The 23,035-nt window shown below is 45.9% G+C and overlaps 1 protein-coding gene across 2 annotated transcripts in view; it reads left to right on the forward strand.

Moving 5' to 3' along the window:
* HELQ (helicase, POLQ like) overlaps positions 1–23,035 on the forward strand; it is a 449,876-nt gene that overhangs the window by 245,970 nt on the left and 180,871 nt on the right. The window lies entirely within an intron of this gene.

Raw genomic sequence — 23,035 nt, forward strand, 5'->3', positions numbered from 1 at the left:
AGTAAGGCTTTGCTGTATTGCAACTTGAACAATACATCTGAGCACCAGAATTGCCTCTTTGCATTCAGAATGTTTGTCAGTCATATAAAAACCCATGGATGATTATGGAAACCGTACCATTTAAACATAAAGTTGCCCTGTGATTCTTGAAATAGTTAATTACACCCTGAAACTAATTTTTCCGCATCATCAGCATTTAAGATACTCTAAATATTACTAATGTGATGCAAGTGACATGCTTCTTTGAGGGCTTACTTCTTTTCTTTGGTTTGTTTCAGTGTCCTTTAAAAATCCTTGATTGCTAGTGGTCAATCGTTCTTATTTGTCCCTCTTTTTCAATCCAGGGAGCAGTACCCCAGTACTTGTACCCTTCCACTTGTCTCAATGTAGCATTTGTTTAGGAACTACTTTTCCCTTTCTCTAAGAGCATTTGACCAGAGCGCTGGATGTTTTCAATTGCACTGAGCTCAGACTTCCATTTATTTAAACAGGGCTGTAATTCTTGTTAGCTCCTCGCATCTGCTGCGCCCTACTTCCCCATGTGCCTCCAGAGGTACTTAATCTCCCTGTGCTGATTCCCTCCTCCCCTGTAAGCGCCTGTGTTTCTGATCGTCCCCAGCTCACCATCTCTAACTGTTCATGGTGTCCTCCTGGCCCATTCCTCCAATTGCCTGGTGCCTGTGCCTTTAAATTCTGACTTCAGTGCTCCAGCTTTGTGACATGACAGCCTCCTTCACCACAACGTTCTGCTGTCTTACTGGGAACCTGACTGCTTTTAGTTCACTGCACAATATAAATCATTTCAGAAATTCATTAATTTCATTTGTACGTTCATCAGCCCCCCCCCCCCCCTTCTCCTGCCCACCTATTCACTGGATTGTCAGGCTCTGGCTGGGTTTCTATTTTTGGCTCTTACAATATTCATGCATTTCTGTCTTGATCCAAGTCCTTTCCTCTTTCATTCATTCCCTTCTCCTCTCTCCATCCTTTGCTTACTTCCTTCCTTTCACCCTGCTCTCACTCTTCCTGCTGTGCCTTTTACTCCATTGTTCCTTCCTCCCCTCTGATCTTCTAGTGCTCCTTTATTCATCCCTCTTTCATCCCTCTGTTTCACCTTGATGCCCCCTTCCTGTCACATCTCCTTTCCTTCTTCTTCCATCCTGACGATTTCATCTCCCTTGTTCTCATTTACTTTTTTCACTCCCTTGCTTCATTTCTTTCTTAAACCGTCCTTTCCTTTCTCATATTCTCGCTCCTGTGAACCCTTTCTTTCCCTTTGTCCTCTGGGTTGCACCCCCGTATTCTGCAGCAAGCAGTGCGCTGACAAACAGTCCCCACATTGCTCTGTTCAAAGCTCCTTCAGTATGTGTAAATTCACAACTGGCAAACAGTCAAGAAAACTGGCATTCTCCTAAGAGCTGAGAAGTGAACAGGGTTATTGTTAGACCTGACTGTCTTAGAAGGTGGTCTTCCCCAACATTTTGCCTGCTTCCCTCCCTCCATTTTTCTGATCTTGTTTTTGCTAGTTTTAGGAAGCTGCACACTATACCACTGCTGACTAGTGCTAAAGTGCTTGTGCTCTCTCCCCTAAACATGGTAACATTGTCTCTGATTCAAGAGGCATATTTAATTTACCTATGAGTCCCTAGTAAACTACTTACCAAGCCCTAAACTTCCCTTTTATTACATATAAGTCACCCGTAAGGTAGGCCTAGGTAGCCGATAGTGCAGGGTGATATGTAAGTAAAGGCAGGGCATGTATTTCTTTTTTATTAAGCAGGATAAACAGCAACGAAAATAAAATTTCATATAAATTCCATATAGATAGATATATAAGCAAAAGAAGACGTGTTCTACTGCTGGCAGTCAAGTCAAGTAGTTACATAATATAATATATATACCAAAGATTTTCAACTAGTCCCCTGACTTATAAAGTGCTTAAGAAAGTGGATATTTTTGTTTTCTTTTACTCCTAATTAAGTATCGAAATTTGTAGTTCTAAAGGGCCTGTGATGATAAAGCACTAAAAAAGGTGCTTTCTTTACAATAACTAAATATGAAAGCATCCTATCTACTTAGAGCATCACATAATTCAAAGTGCCTGTACAAATAACATGCCAATAAAATGCTTTGAACAAAGTTCCCTTTGTAGCTTGATCTATGAAAAGAAAACAAGTCAACATACACATACTGCTGCTGTATTAGATAGCCTGCTGAAAAGAGAACGACAGATAGTATCTAGTAACTAATCCCTGTGTTGCCATAAAGCTTGAAAGAGCCCCTACACGTGTAGCTTAGGCTTTCTCCTAGATTTTATTCCTCAGCATTTTCTCCTGCCATAATCTCAAAAATAGGAACATTACTTTATCTTCAGTTGTGCAATATTAAAGACCGTGCAACTGATATACCAATTGAAACATATCTCTGGGAATTCTTACCAATACCTCTCACAGCCGAGAAATAGCAAAATAAGGCCAGAATATGTTTAGGGGCCACATGTTTCTGTATGCTTATAGAAATTTTGTGGAAGACCTTAACCCAGAACTGGTGTAGCTTAGGACATGTAAAGAAAATGTGACTCCAGTTGCCTCTTCCTATTGCATCACAGCAAAAACTCTGATTCGGATGGGTCTGATACATTTTATGTAGTCCAGACTGCGTAAAGTAAGCAAGCCACCTGGAAAGAAAAAAACATCCTCTTATAATTAGCGGCCCGCAATGGCTTTGTCCTAACTCCCAGATATCCTGTCATTCAGCCATAGAAACCTTACATCCTGTCTCTCTAAATAATCTGGGTACCTCCCTGGAACACTCAGGGCCCTACAACAGGATTCGAATTGCTTTGTGTGGGCTGGATGCCATCCGCGTTTGCCGAAGTAGTTAAACTATAGGCCCCTGCATGACGTTTGACCGGGCATCCCAAACTTGCTGCAGTACTCTCAAGCGGCCCAACTGAGATTCTTCCTCGAGTGTTCCCGAGAGGAATCAGAAAAGCACTGGCTTTTCATGGACAGAGCTGTGGCAGGGCAACAACCCTGGAGGATACCCTTTTTACATAAGGAAGCTTGTCCACATAACCTTTACCTCTCCCCCATCACCTAGGCCACCTTGGAGATGTGGGACTGGGTGGCTGAGGGAGCTGGCTTGACTTCCCGTCCCCACTGACTCCCAAAGTCAGTAATCCGAGCTTTACCCTCGGTCTTAATGCCACCAACTTCCGGGTGCCCATCTGTAGGTCATCTGTTCAATGACGAGGGCTCGATCCCTTTCGAGCAACTCAGATTGAGCTATGCAAAACCTGAAGCAGAGTGGATGCGTTCTCTGCAGATCTTGCACTGGGTATTGCACCTCTCGATCCGCCCGGGGGCTCGTTCATACTGGTTTGGATAAATGGCTGATTTCCAAAGCATCAGCCGGATGTCTCCTTACTGAACTTGATGGCCTCCTTTGTCCTGCCCCAGCACAGGAGAAGTCAAGAGGTCAGAGACGCTGAGAGTCTGAGGTAGGTCCCACTCAAACCCAGAAAGAATGGGGTAACATCTATAGGGCACAACATACAGCCCGTTACACAGCCAGTATTGAGATGGCTACCATGATACTCCAGTCCTCTTACTGTGGCTCCCATGCTGCGTTGCTCCACCTGTTGTGGGAATGCCCAAAACTCACTTCCTATTGGACGCAACTGCTGGACACGATCAATGCCCACCTAGACATGCAGCTCTCCTGCTTCCCTGCATACACTATCCTGAGGTTACGAGGCGCAATCACCTTCCTGCTTAAATCCTGCAGAGGATGCCAGATAGTTATAGTGCTAGGGCCTGCTGTGCAAAATATTCTGACTCACTGTGGCACAGGACTGCACCCTACCTTCCAGGGGGATGGTTGCATAGTCTCTGGTATATACTGGGTATGGAAAGATTGACCCTCACTCTCTCCGCACCAGGCTCCTCATATTTAGAGCTATTTTGCCACTTTATAAAGATACCTTCCACAAATTTCAAGAACGCTTATGCCCCAGATTTCTCTGGATCCTTCATTTAACAGAGGCTTCGGAAACAGCCAACCAGAGAGACACTGATTAAATGGTCAACCCAGAGACAAGGAGCTACACCGAGACACAATACTCTCACACTCTGTAGGTCCAAGGGGGTAGGGAGGGGTTTGGGGAAGTTTAGCCTCTTTAGCTTTATGTTACAAAGGATGAGCTGTTTGCTCATGGTACAGCTGTAATTTGTTTCTCTGTTTGAAACGAAATAAAGAGATTTGAACCATAAATAATTTGGGTAGAAAATTTTATATCACTATTTGACTAGAGTTATTTCGCAATAGTCTACTCTGCCAACCGGATCAAATCATCTAAAAGGGCTGCCTGATAATAAGTCCCAACATGTGGTAGTCCCTGCTCATCCTGCTTAACCTCCAGTTCCAAAACCGCTTTCTAAACCCTGGATTTTTTGTTGTTCCAAATAAATTTCAGAAAAATGCCATCAAGGTCATTAAAACTTGTATTGGGGATCCAGAGTGGGAGATTTATAAAAAGAAAAACTAATAGTGGCAATACTGACATTTTGATTAAAGAAACCCTCCCTATCAATGTAAGGGGTAACAAAGTCCACCTTTCTAATAGCAATTTATTCTAATTAAGAGTTACCCTGTAATTTAGTTAAAATAGTTTGGTACAATTATAAGTCACGAAAATTCCCAAATAACGTATTGGGTGCTGCAGTTGAACCCTTAGGATACAGGGGAGATCCATTTGTGATGCTTTAAAAAATAAACATTCAGTTTTGGACTCATTTTTCTTGTACCCACCTATACTGGTAAAACCCTTAATCTCATCGATCAGCCGCTGTATGCCCCCAGTATCCACCTTTAGGTAAAGTATAATATAGTTGGCGAACAATTTTATCTTAGGCATTCCATGTAACAGGGGGAGAATCCTTTCTTTATTCCTGATCTTAATTGGCAACGGTTCAATAAAAAATATAAATAAAATTGGAGATAGAGGGCACCCCTGTCGGGTGCCAGGATTAATCTTGATACTCCCTGCCTCTTTACCATTGACAATAAGCTTAGCTTCCGCCCCCCTCATATAGGTTCTTCATCATCGCCACTACCTGAGATGGAATCACAAACTTCTCCGTTATATTTAAAAAAAAAAAACTGCCAGTTTCATATGTCAAATTAATTTCTCTGCATCCATCATTAAGATTGCCACTTTCTGATCATTGACTGAGAAGTAATCTATAGCCTTTATTAACAAGTGTTTATTTGCCGCATTTGATCTATTAGATAAGAAACCATTCTGTTCTCTGTGGATTACCTTTGGGGACCTAACGCAATTCTGTCTGCCCAGGTTTTCATGAAAAGCTTGTAATCTACATTTAGTAAACTAATTGGGCGATATGAATTAGGATCTTTTCCGGTTTTATCTTTTTTGAGGAAGCTGATTATATTAGATTCATTGAACGAGTTAGGTATCTGAGTTCCTACACTAATTTGATTAAACAATCTATTTAAAAAAGGGGGAGGTCTTTTAAAAATACCTTATATACTTCTATAGGAATCCCATCTGACCTTGTAGCTTTCACATTTGTCATTTTCTTAAGAGCATTAACTACCTCCTTAAACTGAATCTTTTCATTCAAAGCTGCAATTTGTGAATTAAATAGTTAGGGCAACCCAGTTATCTTGAAATACTGTTCCAGTTTCTCTCAAGGGACATCCTCCACCTTCTCATACATAGACTTATAATGTTGTATGAACACCTCTAAATGCTGCCTCTTCAACCTTCTACCTAGCAGTATTTTTTTGTTTTTTTATTTTACTTATCGTTTGACTATTTTCTTTACCCCGGTAGATCATGCCAGAAATTTGCCAATATGTTGAGACTTTTCATATAACTTTTGTAGATAGACCTTCCCCCGAAATGTCCTCTAATATAAACATTTCCTTCAGCTCTTGTTTAGCTTTTTTGAGTATACCCTTTTTTTCCCCATGGCAATTCATTTACTCTTAATTGCCAGAAAATCTTTCAATGCAGCATCTATCTGTGCCTGAAGCTTCTGGATTTTCATGTCTCGAAGCTTCTTGCACCCTACTTTCTATGCAATTACCTCGCACCTAGATGTGGCTTTGAACACCTCCCAGACCTTAAAGTCGGATGCAATATTGTAGTTAAGCCCGAAAAATTCCTTTATGAAACCCCACATCTTCCACCCACCCAGTATCTGTAAGAAGCTTCCTATTGAAATACCATCTTAGTCATGTTTTTGAAATTGGACTCAATTGTAAATGCATAAGGGCTACTGAATGGTCAGAGAATGAATTAGCACAAATTTTGACCTTACCCCTCTTCAATGAACGTGTGACAAGGAAAAAATCAATGAAAGAGGGGGAATTAAATCTACTTGAATAACTTGTATATTTTGAACCATGTGTATAATTTGCCTGCTAGGAACCCACTAAAGCCAAGTCCTGTTTAATTATTTTGAAAACCCTAGAAGTTGTGGGTTTTGAGTGTTTATTTTGCCCTGTTAGAGATATCCCTTAAAATATCTTGAATACAATTAAAATTCCTACCCCATGGCTAATACACCCTCTGCTTCAATGGCTTTATCATATATTTTCTGCAGTGGCTGCGGGTCATCTGTCACTGGCCCATAATAATTAAAAGAATTGACCATCCGACCCCTCACCAGAGCGGTGACCTAAATCCATCTACCATTTTTGTCTCTCAATACCTCTTTAATTTACCATTCGACAGGGCCTGTGAAAACTACTTCAGCACTCCTCACTGCTGCCCCTGCTGAGGCATAGTAAGCCTGGGTGCCTCTAGCTAGGAAGGGTAATATTGGAGTGTCACTTTTAAAATCATTCTCCTGTAAGTATATCACATCTGGACTAAATGAAAAAAGCCATTTCATCAGAACCCCACATTTGTGTCTGTTTCCTAATCCATTATTATTACATGTAATAATTTTTGCATATCCCAGAACACCATTTTCTTCATTTTGGTCCCATCACACTCTTGTCATACATAGTTCAAACCTATGCAATTACCCTTGCCCATACCCCAGCAATCAGAGATGCCTTTGACTTCTTTTTAAACTTTGACATTTCTAAACACCTTGTTACCATGCTCTTTTTCATTTCTCCCCCCTGCTTTCCTAATGCCATTCCACCCCATCCTTGGATCTGGGGATTCCCCACCTTCCTCCTCAAGATCCCTTTTAATGGTTGGTGCCCTGATACTGCACCTAGCATTCGTTCATTGTACACTCGCCCAAAGAAATAAACGTGAAGCAAAAAAAAACCAAATGGAGCAAAAATCCAGGTCTCAAGTACTGATTTTAAATTGTTAAATAAATGTCATGACGTTCAGGACTTATAGATTTTAGATAGAGCTTGCACTTCCTCAACACTTGAAAAGACATGCAGCTGCCCACTAAATAGAACTTTTAGCTTAGATTGTTGGAATATCGTGGCTTGCGCCCCTGCAAGATTAAATTCTTTGACCAAACCTGAAAAAACTCTTTGCCATCAGGCTGTAGTAATAGATAAATCAGAGAACACCCTCAGATGGTCATTATCTGATAGCACAAATTACTTGTTGCTGATTGCTACTCTCAAAATCTTCTCCTTAATGCAATAATAGGAAAAGTTGACCGAAGCAATTCTCGGGTATGCCTTCATAATTGTGAGATCTGCTGGTAAATCAACTAAAATATGTTTCTTGATAAGGAAATCTACCAGCTGAATGTTGTTCTGGCTCGAGCCCTGTGACGCCATCCCTTCTTGGATTCCTGCAAATCAGAGATTTTAACGTCTTGTATGATTTTCCATTTCCTCAACTTTGTCCTCGAAGTTTCGAATTTTCTTTTGCTCCACCACTATCACTTTATCCAATGAGCTGCTTTTGTCCTCCATATCTGAGATCCATTGCTTGGCGTCTTGAGGTCTTTTTGGCACCTCCCCAATCTGCCATTCAGTCTAGGTCAACCTTTCTTGTAGCCTCTCCATCTCCTGGGCCTGCTGCTCTCTTAACTGTCTTAACTCACTGAGCTCCGCAAGTATAGTCTCAATCAACACTTTTACCGATTCTACTTGCAGTACCGAGGGCAGATTAGAACTTCCATTATTTTCTATCAGCACTCCGTGATATAAATGTACCTGATCTTTAGAAGGTAGATTGGTCAGTCCCAATTCTTCTCGATCAGCTGCTGTTTGCGAGACATTATCCACAGCGTCAACAACTACAGAACTGCCTCTTAGTCTTTTATGGATGGCATTACCCATTTTTACTACCTCTTTAATTTGTGAAAGCTGCTGCTTTGGCTTCTTATCTCCCAGGCCACTGACCACTCTCTGAAATAGCGAATGCTCTTTAGTGTTGGCTGTGTCAACCCCAGGGGTGTTCACATCACTAACTCTCCCCCTGCCTGCGCAGACCTCGTTAGGGCATCCTAGACTCCATTTGGTGGGCTTATCTGCACTGTCTGCATTTCTTGGGCACTTGTAGCAGTCCCAGTGGTTGAAGACCTTGAGGAAAAGATACCTAGCCCAGTGGGAGGGAAATGGATGCTTTGGCTAGATGTTAGAGGTTTCCCTAGTACATCCTGGCTGCCACTGGGCCAATTCTTCTATGAATTGTTGCTACCAAGTGTCCCTGCTTCCGCTTCACTTTTATTGCCCATGAGAGACTCTGACTGGCAGCAGATTGTTTATGGTTTTGCTTCTTCATTCTCTCTAGACCCCCACCACTATCACTGACAGCCCCGGGTCAGACCCACTGCCACGACAACTCCTGGCACATGCCCTCTTACCTTGGGCTACCAGGATAGCGGGTGGGGGATGGACTGATTCACGTCCTAGCTTGCCTGCTCCATCAAAGTTGTAACGGTATGCACTACCCAGTCTCCTGCTGCCTGGTTAGTTAATTCCGGCATCACACAGTGTCCTGGGTACTGGGGTACTTTAAAACCACTCTTTGAAGTTTCCCCCACTTCAAATGCACATTTGGGTATAGATACTGGGTCTGTAACCACCCTCAAATCAGTCACTTCTGGACCTACAACTGGACTGTGTCAGAGGGACTCCCATGCTGCCCAAAGGTCTCATCTGACCTGCTTTTCTGGAAGGACTGTGCGCCTTCTTGTTTCCCTGATGTCTGCTGCCCCCCTGACTCTGCTGAAAGGTCTTGGCCTTTCCTCCACCAATGATCCACAAGGGCTTGAACTGAGTATGCCTCTTATTAAGAAGTCTCAGGCCATCAAAGACTTCATCTAAGGAAGGAAATTGACAGCGCTATAAAATCGATGCAACGCCTGCAACATGCCTATGACTGTAGCTTCCTCCCTCCTTTCCCTCGCTTCTCCTCAGTGCACCCATTTTTGTCCCACCCCTTTGTGACTCAGTGTGCTCCATCTTTCCTGCTATTCTTTAGTCTCCCCTCTCTTCTCTTCACTCAGTATCTCTGAGTGCACCCTCCGTGCGCCCTTCCCTCTGACCCAAAGGATGTACCTTCCTCCCTGCCTTCCCTCGGTCTATACATTATACATTAAAAATGCAAATGTTTAATGCATTTAATGTATTGCTGTATTACTCTGCACTGAAGACCTCTGAATGCTGGGGGTTTAACATAATTTCTGGATCCTGCTCATGGCTTTACTGGTATTTTGTATATTTGATGGTGATGTAGTGTAGACAGTTTATGTAAAGCATGTATTTTTGTTTTTTCACTATAAATTGAATTTTTTTCCCATAAGTACTACAGTCCTTGTACTAAATTTACAAAAAAGTGTTTGTAGGTCCTTAAATCGAGATTTCAACCTTTTTCTACAAACTCCCAGGTTTGAGTAATTGAATTGGGCAGACGTAGTACCAGATTTACACAGGGGTAAAACTACTCCCTGGATTTACACTGGAACGTGACTGTGAATCTTGTTGCTTTGAGCATTCCACAGAGTGCTCATGTTTTCATTTTCACTCCCTGTGTCGCCTCTCCCCCCCTAGTCAACCTCAGCCAGATCGCCCTCACATCCAAATATGCTTTATTTAAACATTCTACAGAATGCATCTTTTCCCTCCCCACACCTCACAAACCGGCGAGCACTTCTCTTTCCTTTCCTTTTTATTTTTTGTAATTTTATATAGCAGAATGTAGTGCATCTGCCCTAGACTCAGACCTGGTTCCCCAGCTTTAAAGTCCGGCGTACTAGCTGTTACTACACACCCTCCACAAGCAACACTTGTTAAACCTTTGCCTCTTTCCATTGCTTCTCACACACTTTTATTTAATTTTAATGTCTCTTATGATATTACAGCCCTCCCATTCACCAACAACCCACCTTCCCATTCACCGCCCTCCCGTTCATCACCCAATTGCCAAAGGCAATAGCTTGCCCATAAGCAAGACCTATTGGCTTTGCCAATGCTTTTTAGGCTATTTGGGGGAGTTTGCGCTTAGAGCTCTATCATTATTTTTTCCACAAAGTATCCACTCCAAATGTGCGTCCTTTCCCCCCCCCCCCCAGCATCTAGTAATTGAAAAGGTTCCCCGGGATTTGTGGATTCCCCTGGAAGGGACCATGAAAATAGGACAAATATAGCAAAACTTTTTTAATTTTTCTGAAAAATAGGGAAAAAAAGCTCCAGTTAAGGGTCTGATTTTTCCCTAAAAATGGTATCCACCAACGGTTTGCAGTACTAAAGTCACCATCTTCCCAGCTTTCAGGAACATGCAGAGCTGAATCCAAAAACCTACTTTTGTCCCACAGTTTTGCCATTTTTGTAAGAAGTAGCCTATTTTCCCCATTTCTTGTGCTCTCAACTTACTTCCAGTTTGTGGTGGAAATAAGTGTGAAACCCATGGGTGATCCAGAAAAGATTTCTGAAAAGTAGCTAAAATTGCAAATTGGGTAAGGGGTCATATGTGTAGATCCCACAAGGTTTTCCCAAAGAAAATAACTGTTGAAATAAAGAAATATTGACAAAGATTAGGAAGAACAGGCATTTGTGCCAACATTTCCATCTGTAACCTTTTGTGACAGTGGTCGCTTGACAAAAGCAATATACCATTACATTCGTTAGACCCTTTTGGTTGCGAGGACATATAAGGTTTATAGGTTCTCCGAGAAACCAAGGTGTACCCAGAGGCAACAACTGAGCTGCACCGTACAATGGTTTTTCATTGAGTATATACTATAGACCAATTCTTATAGCGAAATAGGCAAAGTGAAAAATGGTTTTCAATAAAACCTAGTATTTCTGAAATGGGCACAAGATAAAGAGTTTAGGAGCAGTGGTTATTTTCACATCTGAGTTTGAGGGTACCCGTACTAGTGTATGATTTGGAGGGTATTTTTCAAACAAATGTCATCTTTCTTACACAATGGCTTACATTTGAAAGGCAAAATTACAGCAAATTACATTGGGTAATAACAAATATTCTACTATTCTATGCTCCCACAAGTCTCCTGATAAAAAATGGTACCTCACTTGCGTGTGTAGGCCTAGTGCCCGATAGAAAACTGCCCAAATGGACATCGCATTTTTTCACCAAGAACTAAGCCACTGTTGATAGCTCTAGATTTTGGCCCTAGCTCAGTCAGCATGTAGGGAAACCTAGTCAACATGTACATTTTTGAAAACGAGACACCTAGGAGTATCCAGGGTGGACTGACTTGCGTGACTCACACCAAGTGTTTTTATCCAGAATCCTTTGCAAACCTCAAACTTTGACATTAAAAACACATTTTCCTCTCATTTCTGTGATGGAAAGTTCTGCAATCTGTGGGGTGCCATAAACTTCCTTTCACCTGGTATTCCCTTTTTCTTACCGAAAACTGAACCTTTTTTTCCAATGTGGTGATGGAAAGTTCTGGAATCCGCAGTGAGCCACAACCTTCCTTCCACTCCGCACTACCCCAGATCTCCCGAAAAGAATAGTACCTCACTTGTGTGAGTAGACCTAGTGCCCGCAACAGGAAATGGCCCAAAACATATAGTGGAGACATCAAAAGTATCTATCACAAAACAACCTGGTTTTGCTATCGTGGCACCTGTGTTTTTTTGTCCGGGACTCAGTGGCTATCTAAGGAAACCTACCAAACCCAGACACTTTGAAAACTGTGGGGAGTCCAGGGAGGTTTGGCTTATTGTGCACGTTTGCCTAGGTCCCGACCAAGCTAAGGCCTGTAATCCAAAGCTGCCCATAATGACAAACTTTTTGCAAAAGGAGTTCTTAGTAAGGGCCATCTTACTGCCACAGATATAAATCTGGTATTCATTTGTTAAAGTTAATCCACCACTTAAAAATGATTGGTTTTAGCACCTCCAGAAACGATGGCTTCAAAGCACAAATACATATCAGAATATCTGAATATTGAAACCAAGACTTTTGAAGGTGAGCCGTAAAGCCACGTCAAGACACCAACCGCCTTATAGTCCATTCACGCACCACACTCAAGACTTTCATACTGCTGGCCACAGGCCCAGTCCAACCGATCACTCCACTTACATCAACTTACCACTGCAATGGAAGGGCCCATCATATTCTTATACCACAGGACGCAGTACGTTTGACTGCATATTACCACCTGTCAAGTAACCACCTCCTTTCTGAACATTACCAAACACATGCCTAGTGAACATTTGCTAATGGCTCCCATGACAGCCACACAACGTCTTTCATGCACCTTTAGCACACTCACAGTGCTAAATCCAACTCCTTCCAGTTTGTGGGTGTAAGTTGGGGATGTCTAAGAATGCCCCTGAGGAGAAACAAACACCGCAACGGTAACCGGCAACAGACAGGCGAAAGACAGTGTACCGCCCACACTATTATGACACACCAATCCACCACCTTTTCCGGGGCTGAACCAACGCTATCAAAAGCACGGCGGAAACAGTACACAGAAGGGAAAACACTCGCCTCAAAACACCCCACGAGGAACCAGGAGGCCATGGAGGCCGAATTGCAGATACTGTTGATGCTGGTTTTCCTTCTCTTCTATCAGGAGCACCAAAGACGGCAGCAATGTAATCATGTGAAATCTCATTATCAAAGTTCAAAATCCAGTAAATAGAAATATGTACACCAACTACACAAGTCCGGATAGTGTACTAATCATTGTCCGTGGACCACTGGGCCCAAAATGCATGGGCGAGGCCCACACAATACCTGACTGGAAACGGAGAGAACACTGTTGGGGCATCAGATCGAAATTAAACAGGCATCTCAGGGGGAGGGGGGCACCTCAGCCTGATGAACGCAGGACGCCACTGCTGCATGAGGGGGCTCCATGCCCATTGAGGTATCCTGGGGAGTGCAAAGCCACAGACTCTCGTGGGTGGGTTGCCCACTGCTGCATCCTGGGGAGTGCAAATCCACAGTCTCTCAAGTCTCTCCAGTGGGTGGTTTGCCCACTGCTTTATCCTGGGGAGTGCAAAGCCACAGTCTCTCAAGTGAGTGGTTTGCCCACTGCGTTATCCTGGGGAGTGCAAAGCCACGGTCTCTGAAGTGGATAACAGTCTCCACTGGTTCTGGCGGGGCTTTGTGCCCAGAGTGCTTTATCCTGCCAAGGCCAGAGGTAGTGGATGTATATCTCCACTGATTCTGGAGGGGCTTTGTGCCCAGAGTGCTTCATCCTGCCAAGGACTGGGGTAGTGGATGCTTTTCTCCACTGGTTCTGGAGGGGGCTTTGTGCCCAGAGTGCTCCACGTGCAGTGTGGCCGGTACAATTCACTCACCTGGGTGTGCGTGGCACGACATTGGCGAGGTACAGGTAGCATGGAGGCAACGACATACCCCACACTGCTGCGGCGGCTTCGCCTTCCACCTGCAGGTGCCAACAGTGATGACAGTAATGCTTCATGGAAGCTGCCCAGGGTCCTGGAACACTCCTCCAGCCTCAGACGACTGACCAGTGGGGATGGTAGGCATGTCAACAGTGGTGCCACTGCATGAGGACGTCGCCTGACCGCTGGCGATGCTTGCGGCGGTGTCTGTGGCGGCGGTTCTGGCGGTGGGGTCTGTGGCGGCGGTGCTGGTGGCGGTGTCTGTGGTGGCGGTGCTGGTGGTGGGGTCTGTGTCAGCACCTGCTGAGGGAGAAAGCAGGATGTCTCCTGCAGCCTCGGACGGCTGCTCACCGGGGAAGAGGTTGGGGACTGCTGCAGCGGCTGTAGACGTGCCGGAGGAGGTGCAGGTGGCGGTGTTCACCGCCGTAGAGGTTGGCGTGGACGTGGACAGAAGGTGTGACACTGGTCCCTCAGTTGGTGCCACCATGCCCTCTCCTGACCTGCCCTTCTGTTTTTGGCCCTTCCCCACCTTTGATGGTGGCGCATTTGTCTTGCCACTATCCTCTTTCGTTTTCGCTGAGCTCTTGGTGGCTGGTGGTTTCCGCTTCTCCCTCCGGGATGTGGGCTCCTTTTTCACCTTGGCAGGTGGCGGAATGTCCTTGCCCTCGTTACGGGCACACTGGCAGTCCTGATGGGTGGCGCACTCCATGACCCCGCAGTTGCTGGCACCACTGTGCCTGGGGATGTGGTGGCTGAGGTGCTGGGCTGGGACCTGGAAAGCCTGGCCCTAGGGGAAGGATGGGGGGGGAGGTGTAGGGAAGAGGTCAATGTTAGCCAGGAAAAGTTGTTTTAGACACACTGGGACGGGTAGATGGAGGGGGTTTGGGAGTGGAGGAAGGGGTAGTGGTTGTAGGAGATGTACGTCTGCTGAATTTGGGTAAAGGTGCATGGGTTGGAGGCTGTTGTGAGGTGGATGTCTGTTGGCTGGATGTGTGCCTGCGTTTGTGTACTTTGGGGGGAGGGCTCACAGACACACTGGGAGAGGACACTGGGGATGTGTGAATGGTAGTGGGGGGTGGTGAGCGCATGTGAGCGGTGTGTGGTGATGGGCGTGCTGGTGATGGACGTACTGGCTGAGGATGTAGTGCATGCAGGTGTGAGTGGAGACGAGACTGGGAGGGAGACGTGGAGGAGGGGGATACAGTGGAGGAAGTGGATGTTGGTATGTGTGCATGGGTATGGTGCTTGTGTGAGTGCCTGTGGGACGTGTGGTGCTTATGTTTGCCTGTGCCACTCTTGTGTGTTGACATGTGTGCATGCTGGTCTGATGGTGTGCTTGGGATAGGCAGAGGTACAGGGGATTGGGTCTGGATGGAGGAGGTTGGAGGGGGAGGCTGGACACAGGGACAATGGCTGCCATCAGTGCTGAGGCCAGAGCCTGAAATGCTCTCTGTTGGGCTGTCTGGCCAGAATGAATACCCTCTAGGTATGCATTTGTTTGTTGCAAATGCCTCTCAACTCCCTGGATGGCATTCCGAATGGTAGACTGCCCAACAGTGAGGGATCTCGGGAGGTCAATAGCCTCCTCACTAAGGGCAGCAGGGCTGACTGGGGCAGGGCCTGAGGTGCCTGGGGCGAAGGAGATGCCCACCCTCCTGGGTGAGCGGGCACGGGACACATGCTGAGGGGCTGCTGGGAGGGCAGTGCTTTGTGGTGGGGTGGCGGCTGTTCTGTTGATGCGGTGGGCACAGAGGGGCCAGCCACCGCAAGGGAGCACCCATCAGAGGAGGAGTCGGCGTCGCTGGCCTTTGCTCCTGTCCCCGCCATGGAGCTCCCCTTGCCCTCCGTCCCCCTGGTGGCTTCAGACTCCGTAGCTTCACTCTCCAGGGCCGAGTGGGTTGCAGCTCCCGCCTTCTCCGGTGCCAATGCTCCTCCGCCTGATGATGCTATTGCACACAAGAACAGGGAGACCACAAAAAGGGGGGGGGAAGACAGAAGAAAGACATGTTCAGTGCATGCAACACCACTACCGTTGACGGACACAACACACAGGGAGCAGCCTTCTGTACTATTCCATGCACTTATAGTTGCTAGATTTTTGACATGCCCATGGGGTAGGAGGCCTAAGACCAATTGCTGTACACCTGGAAGTCACAGGAACCTGACTAGGTGTAGATGGCTCTTACCACTAGTGGAGTTGAGGTGCCACATAGCCTGCCTTACAAGGGGCCTTGCCTACCAAGATCGCCCTGGCCTAGGGGAACCCACTGCCCACCTCCCCCCACCCAGACACCTTGTAATGTGCGCAGAGTTAGCTGAATGAGAGTGTACTCACCCCCTTGTGGCTGCTGTGATGCCCTCAAGCACCCATCCAACTCCGGATCGGCCACCGCCAGGATCCGGAACATCAGGGGGTTAATGGTGCGAAGGGCACCCTTTCCACGTTGGGAGGCCATCCCCAGCTGGGCCTCCGCCGTCTTGTTGCTCCTGCGGCGCAGGTCCTTCCATCTTTTACGGCAGTGGGTGCTCGGTCTGTGGTAGACCCCCAGGGTCCAGACGTCCTTGGCGATGGAACGCCAAATGCCCTTCTTCTGTTGGGCGCTGACCTAGAGGAATGGTACAGGGGTAAAGGACATTACTCACCCGGCCGGACCGTCATAAGCATTGCCCACCAGTTCCCACCCATGCCATGACGTACATACACTCACCATCTGCACATGTAGGCCTCAGCCCCCCACTCCTGTTTCTTCCAGCCATACCACTCAAAGCAGACATTGCTATTCAGCATGCTCACAGTGTACTCACCTATTTGTCTGGAGGACCGTACAATTGCGTGTACTGGGGGAGGACCCCATCCACTAGTTTCTCCAACTCCTCTGAAGTGAACGCAGGGGCCCTTTCTCCAGACACTGTAGCCATCGTCGCTTCCAGACACAGGTCACAGCAGCACTTGCAGTGTAGGTCCTCTCCTGTTGAAGGTCAGGTATCAAGTGAGGGAACCGACAGAAAATAGCGGTCACCTGACTTGTCACTTTGCCTTTTCATTTCACAGATGTGGGTCCCACTTTGTGCCATCTGCTGTGTTTCCTCCTGGCCTACAGCTGTGTTACATTGGTATGTGCACAAGTAAATTGACATTGCTATATTCCATGGTTATTGCAATTACACATTTGTGAAAGCACAGACTGACTCCAGATTGTTTTGTGATTGAAGTGTGTTTATTTCTGTGCTAATAAGTGGAGGGTGTTGTAAAATGGGCTTGGGGGATGGTGGAGGAATGTCCAAGGCAGAGTCCAGTCTATTTGTTTCACAGGTGCATTGTCCAAGGGGGCATAGGAAGTGGAGCAATGGTAGTTTAAGGATGCACAGGGTGACAAAGTGGTGACATTCAGGGGGGTCTCATTTGCTGGCGGGGGTCTTGGCAATGTTCTCTGTCTTGTTCCTGGATCTCAGGGACCGTTTGCGGGGTGGTTCTCCATCTGCAGGGGGTGGGGTGCTGGTGTCATGTTCCTGTGGCGGTGCCTCCTGTCCCCTAGCGCTGGCGGAGGTGGAGGGCTGTTCATTGTCCAGGCTAGTGTGTCAGGGGCCCCTTGTTGTGCCACTGTGACCCTCCTGGTGTTGACAAGTTCTTGCAGCACCCCTGCAATTGTGACCAGGGTGTTAATGGACTTCAAATCCTCCCTGATCCTAAGGTAGTGTTCCTCCTGCAGCTGCTGGGTCTCCTGAAACTTGGACAGTACCGTTGCCATTGTCTCCTGGGAATTATGGTAAGCTCCCATGATGTTGGAGAATGGGTTCCCCTGGGCCTGTCCTCCCCCGTCGCACAGCAGTCCTCCCAGCTTCCCTGTTATCCTGTGCCTCTGTCCCCTGAACCGTGTGCCCACTGCCACTGCCCCCAGGTCCCTGATCGTCCTGTGTTAGTGGGGTTGCCTGGGTTCCCTGTAGTGGTGGACACACTGCTGATTGAAGTGTCCTGGGGACAGAGGGATGAGCCCGCTGGGTTGGTGCTGTGCTGGTGTTTCCTGAGGGAGGGTGGCTCTGTGGTGGCTTGTGACAGTGTCTTGGGAACCAACTGTCCTGAGGTCAAAGATGGGCCGGGCTGGTCATCTTGATCCAGTTGTGCAGAGCTGCTGTCATCACTGTGGGCCTCTTCTGTGGGGGGGGGGGGGACTGGATATGTCTGGCACCTCCTGTCCGGTGACGTTGGGTAGGGGTCCTTTAGGGGTGTAAAGGCATAATTATTGCATCTGCGTGTGCCATCTTGTGCAGTGGGTGAGTGACCCTCTACTCCAGTGCTTGCATTCTTGCCGTGGTCCTTGTGTGATAGTTGGTTTGGGGTCTGTGTTGGTATCTGTAGTGGACATGCTTTGGTGATGGGTGTCCATGCATTGGTGTTGCATGCAGGGCTTGTTTTTGGGATGTGTGGGTTGTGTTGGTGGGGTATCTGTCGGTTGTTGAGGTGATGGGTGTGAGGGTAAGAGTGGGGTATGTGATGGCATGCAGGTAGGGTGGGGGATAAAGTAGTAAGTATTTGCCTTACCAAGAGTCCAGCCCTCCCGCTACTCCTGCGAGGCCCTCAGGATGTAGTATTGCCAAGACTTGCTCCTCCCATGTTGTTAGTTGTGGGGGAGGAGGTGGTGGTCCACCGCCAGTCCTCTGTACAGCAATCTGGTATCTGGAGACCACGGAACGCACCTTCCCCGTAGGTCGTTCCACCTCTTCCTGATGTCATCCCTAGTTCTTGGATGCTGTCCCACTGCGTTGACCCTGTCAACAATTGGGCGCCATAGCTCCATCTTCCTTGCAATGGAGGTGTGCTGCACCTGTGATCCGAATAGCTGTGGCTCTACCCAGACGATTTCCTCCACCATGACCCTGAGCATCTTCTCAGAAAACCTGGGGTGTCGTTGAGGTGCCATGATGTGGTGTGGGTGAAGTGTGACGTTGTGTATGTTGTGATGTGTGAGGGGATGTGTTTGTGTGTGTTGTTTGAGGTGTGTGGGTGTTGTGTAAGTGATTGTGTTGTGTCTGTGGATGCTGCTGTTGTTTCTGGTGGTGTCTCTCTCTGGCCTTCTTTCACAATTCTGGTTGTAAGGGTTTGTGAGTGATGTGGGTGTGTGTTTTATATTGGATTGGGTGTGTGGGTGTGGTGTGTGTATGTGTATCAGGTTTGTGTATTTCGATTTGTCCAATGTGGTTGTGTTTTGTAAATGTGTGTGTATTTTGAGCGCAGCGGTGTGTACCGCCAATGGTTTACCGCGGTTGAAAGACCGCCACGTTGATTCGTGGGTCGTGATAGTGTGGGTGTATTCTTGTTGGCGTGACAGTGTCGGTTTTGGTATCGACAGTTTATCACTGACCTTTGGTGTGGCGGACTTGTGTGGGTGTCTGTATTGTGGCGGATTCCGATCTGTGGGTCGTAATACCTGTAGTGGAATTCCACGCGCAGTGGTATGTTGGCGGTCTTCTGCACGGCGGCAAGCGGGATTTACCACCAGGGTTGTAATGAGGGCCTTAGTGTGCTAAATACAACTCCATCCTGTTTGTGGATGCAAGTTGGGGGTGTCTGATTATGCCATCTGAGGCTTATTTATCATACTGAGTGAGAATATCTACCATTGAAACTAAGGCAAGCATGCTGGGAAATTCTTTCTATGTTCCCTAAAGCAATACGTCAAACATTTGTCCTGTGGTACTCATTTACCAACACTTCTACTTTTACTTTGACAGTGTGAAAATTTAGTTACTAGCTTGCATCATACCAAATGTTATTAAAGAATGGCACAGGACATAGGGCCTGATTACAACTTTGGAGGAGGTGTTAATCCGTCCCAAATGTGATGGATATACCACCAGCCATGTTACGCGTTCCATAGGATATAATGGACTCGTAATACGGCTGGTGGTATATCCGTCACATTTGGGACAGATTAACACCTTCCTCCAAAGTTGTAATCAGGCCCATAATATCTTGTATGATTGTTGTTTTCACATCTTATACTAAAAAAATTAAATTAGTCATCATACAAGATAGTGTCCTGTATTCCTTTTCAATAGCAGTGGTTATGAAACAAGTTACTGATAGAGTTTGCAGTCTTTCAAAACAAGTAGAAATGTTGGTGAGTAAGTCCCACGGGACATTTCTTTGACTTATTACACTTACTCTGGTTCTCGTGGGCAAACTGGGTGGTCCTTGTGTAGTGTGCATATGTTCCCAGACAAGCATTTAAAAATTCAGTCAATCCTTAAACAATTTGCCACACAGGGTACTCTGTGACAACATGGCATATGTTCTGTCCACCAGTACATGAAGTGTGGGAACTATAATACACTTCTCAATTGACAACAGAACACCTATCACGTTCTGACAGCGGATAGAGGCGTTGAGCAGGCCATAAGAAAGTCCATGATTTCCTGAAGTAAAAGAACTAAAGGTTTGGGCTGCTTTTCTAGCCAAGTAGTTGCCCACGGACAGTAGATATCTATGCACAGCCCTTGTCAGGGTTGCCCAAAGGCAGCTCCACCTCAGTCAATTTCCCAGTAGTTCACTTTAGTATGATACAACATAAAGCAAGTAGGTAAACATGGCTGACTGAGATGTGCACTGGAACAGTAAACGCGACTCTCCTGTGTCTTTCCCTGCTTCAACTAGACTTTACAGTGACAACATGGTCGATGTTTTTTAGGTCTTTTCTTAATGAGATCAGCAAAGTGTCGCTCCTGCAGCCTTGCCACATCCTCCAGAACATATGAAGTGGAGGCTGCTGCTTCTGTAGCAGGGATACTGCAGTGACAGACAAATGAAAGTCAAGGAAAGACGCAAGTTTACCGGTGGTTGTCTGACTATAAACTACGTGCATTGTATGTTGCTATCTGGATCAAGTGGGTCAGCAGTTTCTTGTACCAAGTGCAAGTTTTACGACTTGCATTGTATGACTAAAGATCTTGGTCATTCTTGTCCACTCTGCCCATGTACTTGTTGTAATAAAGTATACAGGTGGGCTTGTGAACTTCGGCGATTTGACCCCAAATCATGATGGGGAAAGTGTTCTCATCATTAATTGTAGTGAGCACGTACACATTACGCTTATCCGAGAACTTGACTGTGAGCACATGGCCAGTAGAGCTCTCATACAACATCTACAGCTGGATGCCATAGCAAGCTCTTTTGCTTGCAATGTCTTGCTTGGAAAGCAGCCACCCTTTGTTACAGGTTCAAGGACTCATTAATGGCTGTATCCTTTCCAGGAGTATAAATCTCTGGAAACCTAGCATACAAATGTTCCACGACAGGCCAAATTTTGAACAACCTGTCATGGTCTGGGTGGCCCTGGGGCAATGCAATAGAGTTGTCATTGAAACGCAGCATGCGTTACAATAGCAAAAAAACAATCTCTGCTCATGTACGGTGCAAAGTTGGGTATTACCCAGACCATGCAAGTAGATTGGTAGGACTGCAAGGTTGTTTTCTGCACTAACCCAGTTTTGAGTGTAAAGCCCAAAAATATTTTCAACTGCCCCAGTGAAGTGGAGGTCCACTGGTGTGCCCTAAAAAGAGACCCGAGAATGCCTCTATGCTCCCTTAGAAATTGTTCAGCATGCAAATTTGTTTGCTGCACAGTTTGTTCAAGGAACTCAACATCCAAAAAGAGATGGACATAGTTAGTTGGCAAAACGTTGGCTGTATTGAAGTTACATCAACTGTCTGATGAAAGAGCACTCCATCTGTGCTTGCCATCACACATGCCTGTTCTCTGGGTTGGTCTAACCTGCTACTCTTGTCCTGCTGCACAGACTGTGCTTATGAAGGGACAGCACAACTGTCATCATCGTGTCCCTGAGAATCGCTTGAAGAGTCGTCGGATGGGACTCTGCTGACTGAAAAATCACTTCCAGATTCTGACTATTGTCTTCTCCCCCAGATGTTGTTTCAGTGTCTGCAGTCTCAGTCTCTGATCCTGCCTCAGAGATGTCCTCATTAACCCGAGTTAGTCATCCAACAAGATGCCATCTCTGCTACTGGTTTAAACCTTGCTTCTAAAACACTAGCCCACATAAAAGGCAGTTACGTTTTCTGAAACTGTTGAGGGGGGGGGGGGGGGGGGGGGGGGGGGGGGGGGGGGGTGTGTGTGTGTGTGTGTGTGTGTGTGTGTGTGTGTGTGTGTGTGTGTGTGTGTGTGTGTGTGTGTGTGTGTGTGTGTGTGTGTGTGTGTGTGTGTGTGTGTGTGTGTGTGTGTGTGTGTGTGTGTGTGTGTGTGTGTGTGTGTGTGTGTGTGTGTGTGTGTGTGTGTGTGTGTGTGTGTGTGTGTGTGTGTGTGTGTGTAACAGTGAATAATGCTGGTCCTCCTTATCTTGTCTTCTTCCCGTCAGCAAGTTCTCCAAAGAAACATTTTTTTTTTAAATAATAAAAAAAACACAGTTTTACTTCACTTTGCCACATATCCCATCGCCACAGCCTTTAGCACTGGTGGCACCCAGTGTGAAAGCCCTTTTTTTGACCCCGCCAATCCCATGACCGCCTCTTTGGATTCTGCACTACCACCTATCAACTGCGCAATTTTATGCAAAACTGCCACTAAACAAATTGCCGATCTCTCTCTCTCTCTCTCTCTCTCTCTCTCTCTCTCACATAATCACAAGTTAACTTGACATTTTTGTTGTTTCCTGAAAGTTATTTATGTTTTTATATAGATCTATCTATCTGAGAGAGAGACTCTATCTTTTTCTCTTGCTCGCTCGCTCTCTCTATATATATATATATATATATATGTATGTATATATATATACAGGGAGTGCAGAATTATTAGGCAAGTTGTATTTTTGAGGATTAATTTTATTATTGAACAACAACCATGTTCTCAATGAACCCAAAAAACTCATTAATATCAAAGCTGAATATTTTTGGAAGTAGTTTTTAGTTTGTTTTTAGTTTTAGCTATGTTAGGGGGATATCTGTGTGTGCAGGTGACTATTACTGTGCATAATTATTAGGCAACTTAACTAAAAAAAAAATATACCCATTTCAATTATTTATTATTACCAGTGAAACCAATATAACATCTCAACATTCACAAATATACATTTCTGACATTCAAAAACAAAACAAAAACAAATCAGTGACCAATATAGCCACCTTTCTTTGAAAGGACACTCAAAAGCCTGCCATCCATGGATTCTGTCAGTGTTTTGATCTGTTCACCATCAACATTGCGTGCAGCAGCAAACACAGCCTCCC

Source organism: Pleurodeles waltl, chromosome 1_2, assembly GCF_031143425.1.
Source record: "Pleurodeles waltl isolate 20211129_DDA chromosome 1_2, aPleWal1.hap1.20221129, whole genome shotgun sequence".
NCBI lineage: Eukaryota > Metazoa > Chordata > Amphibia > Caudata > Salamandridae > Pleurodeles > Pleurodeles waltl.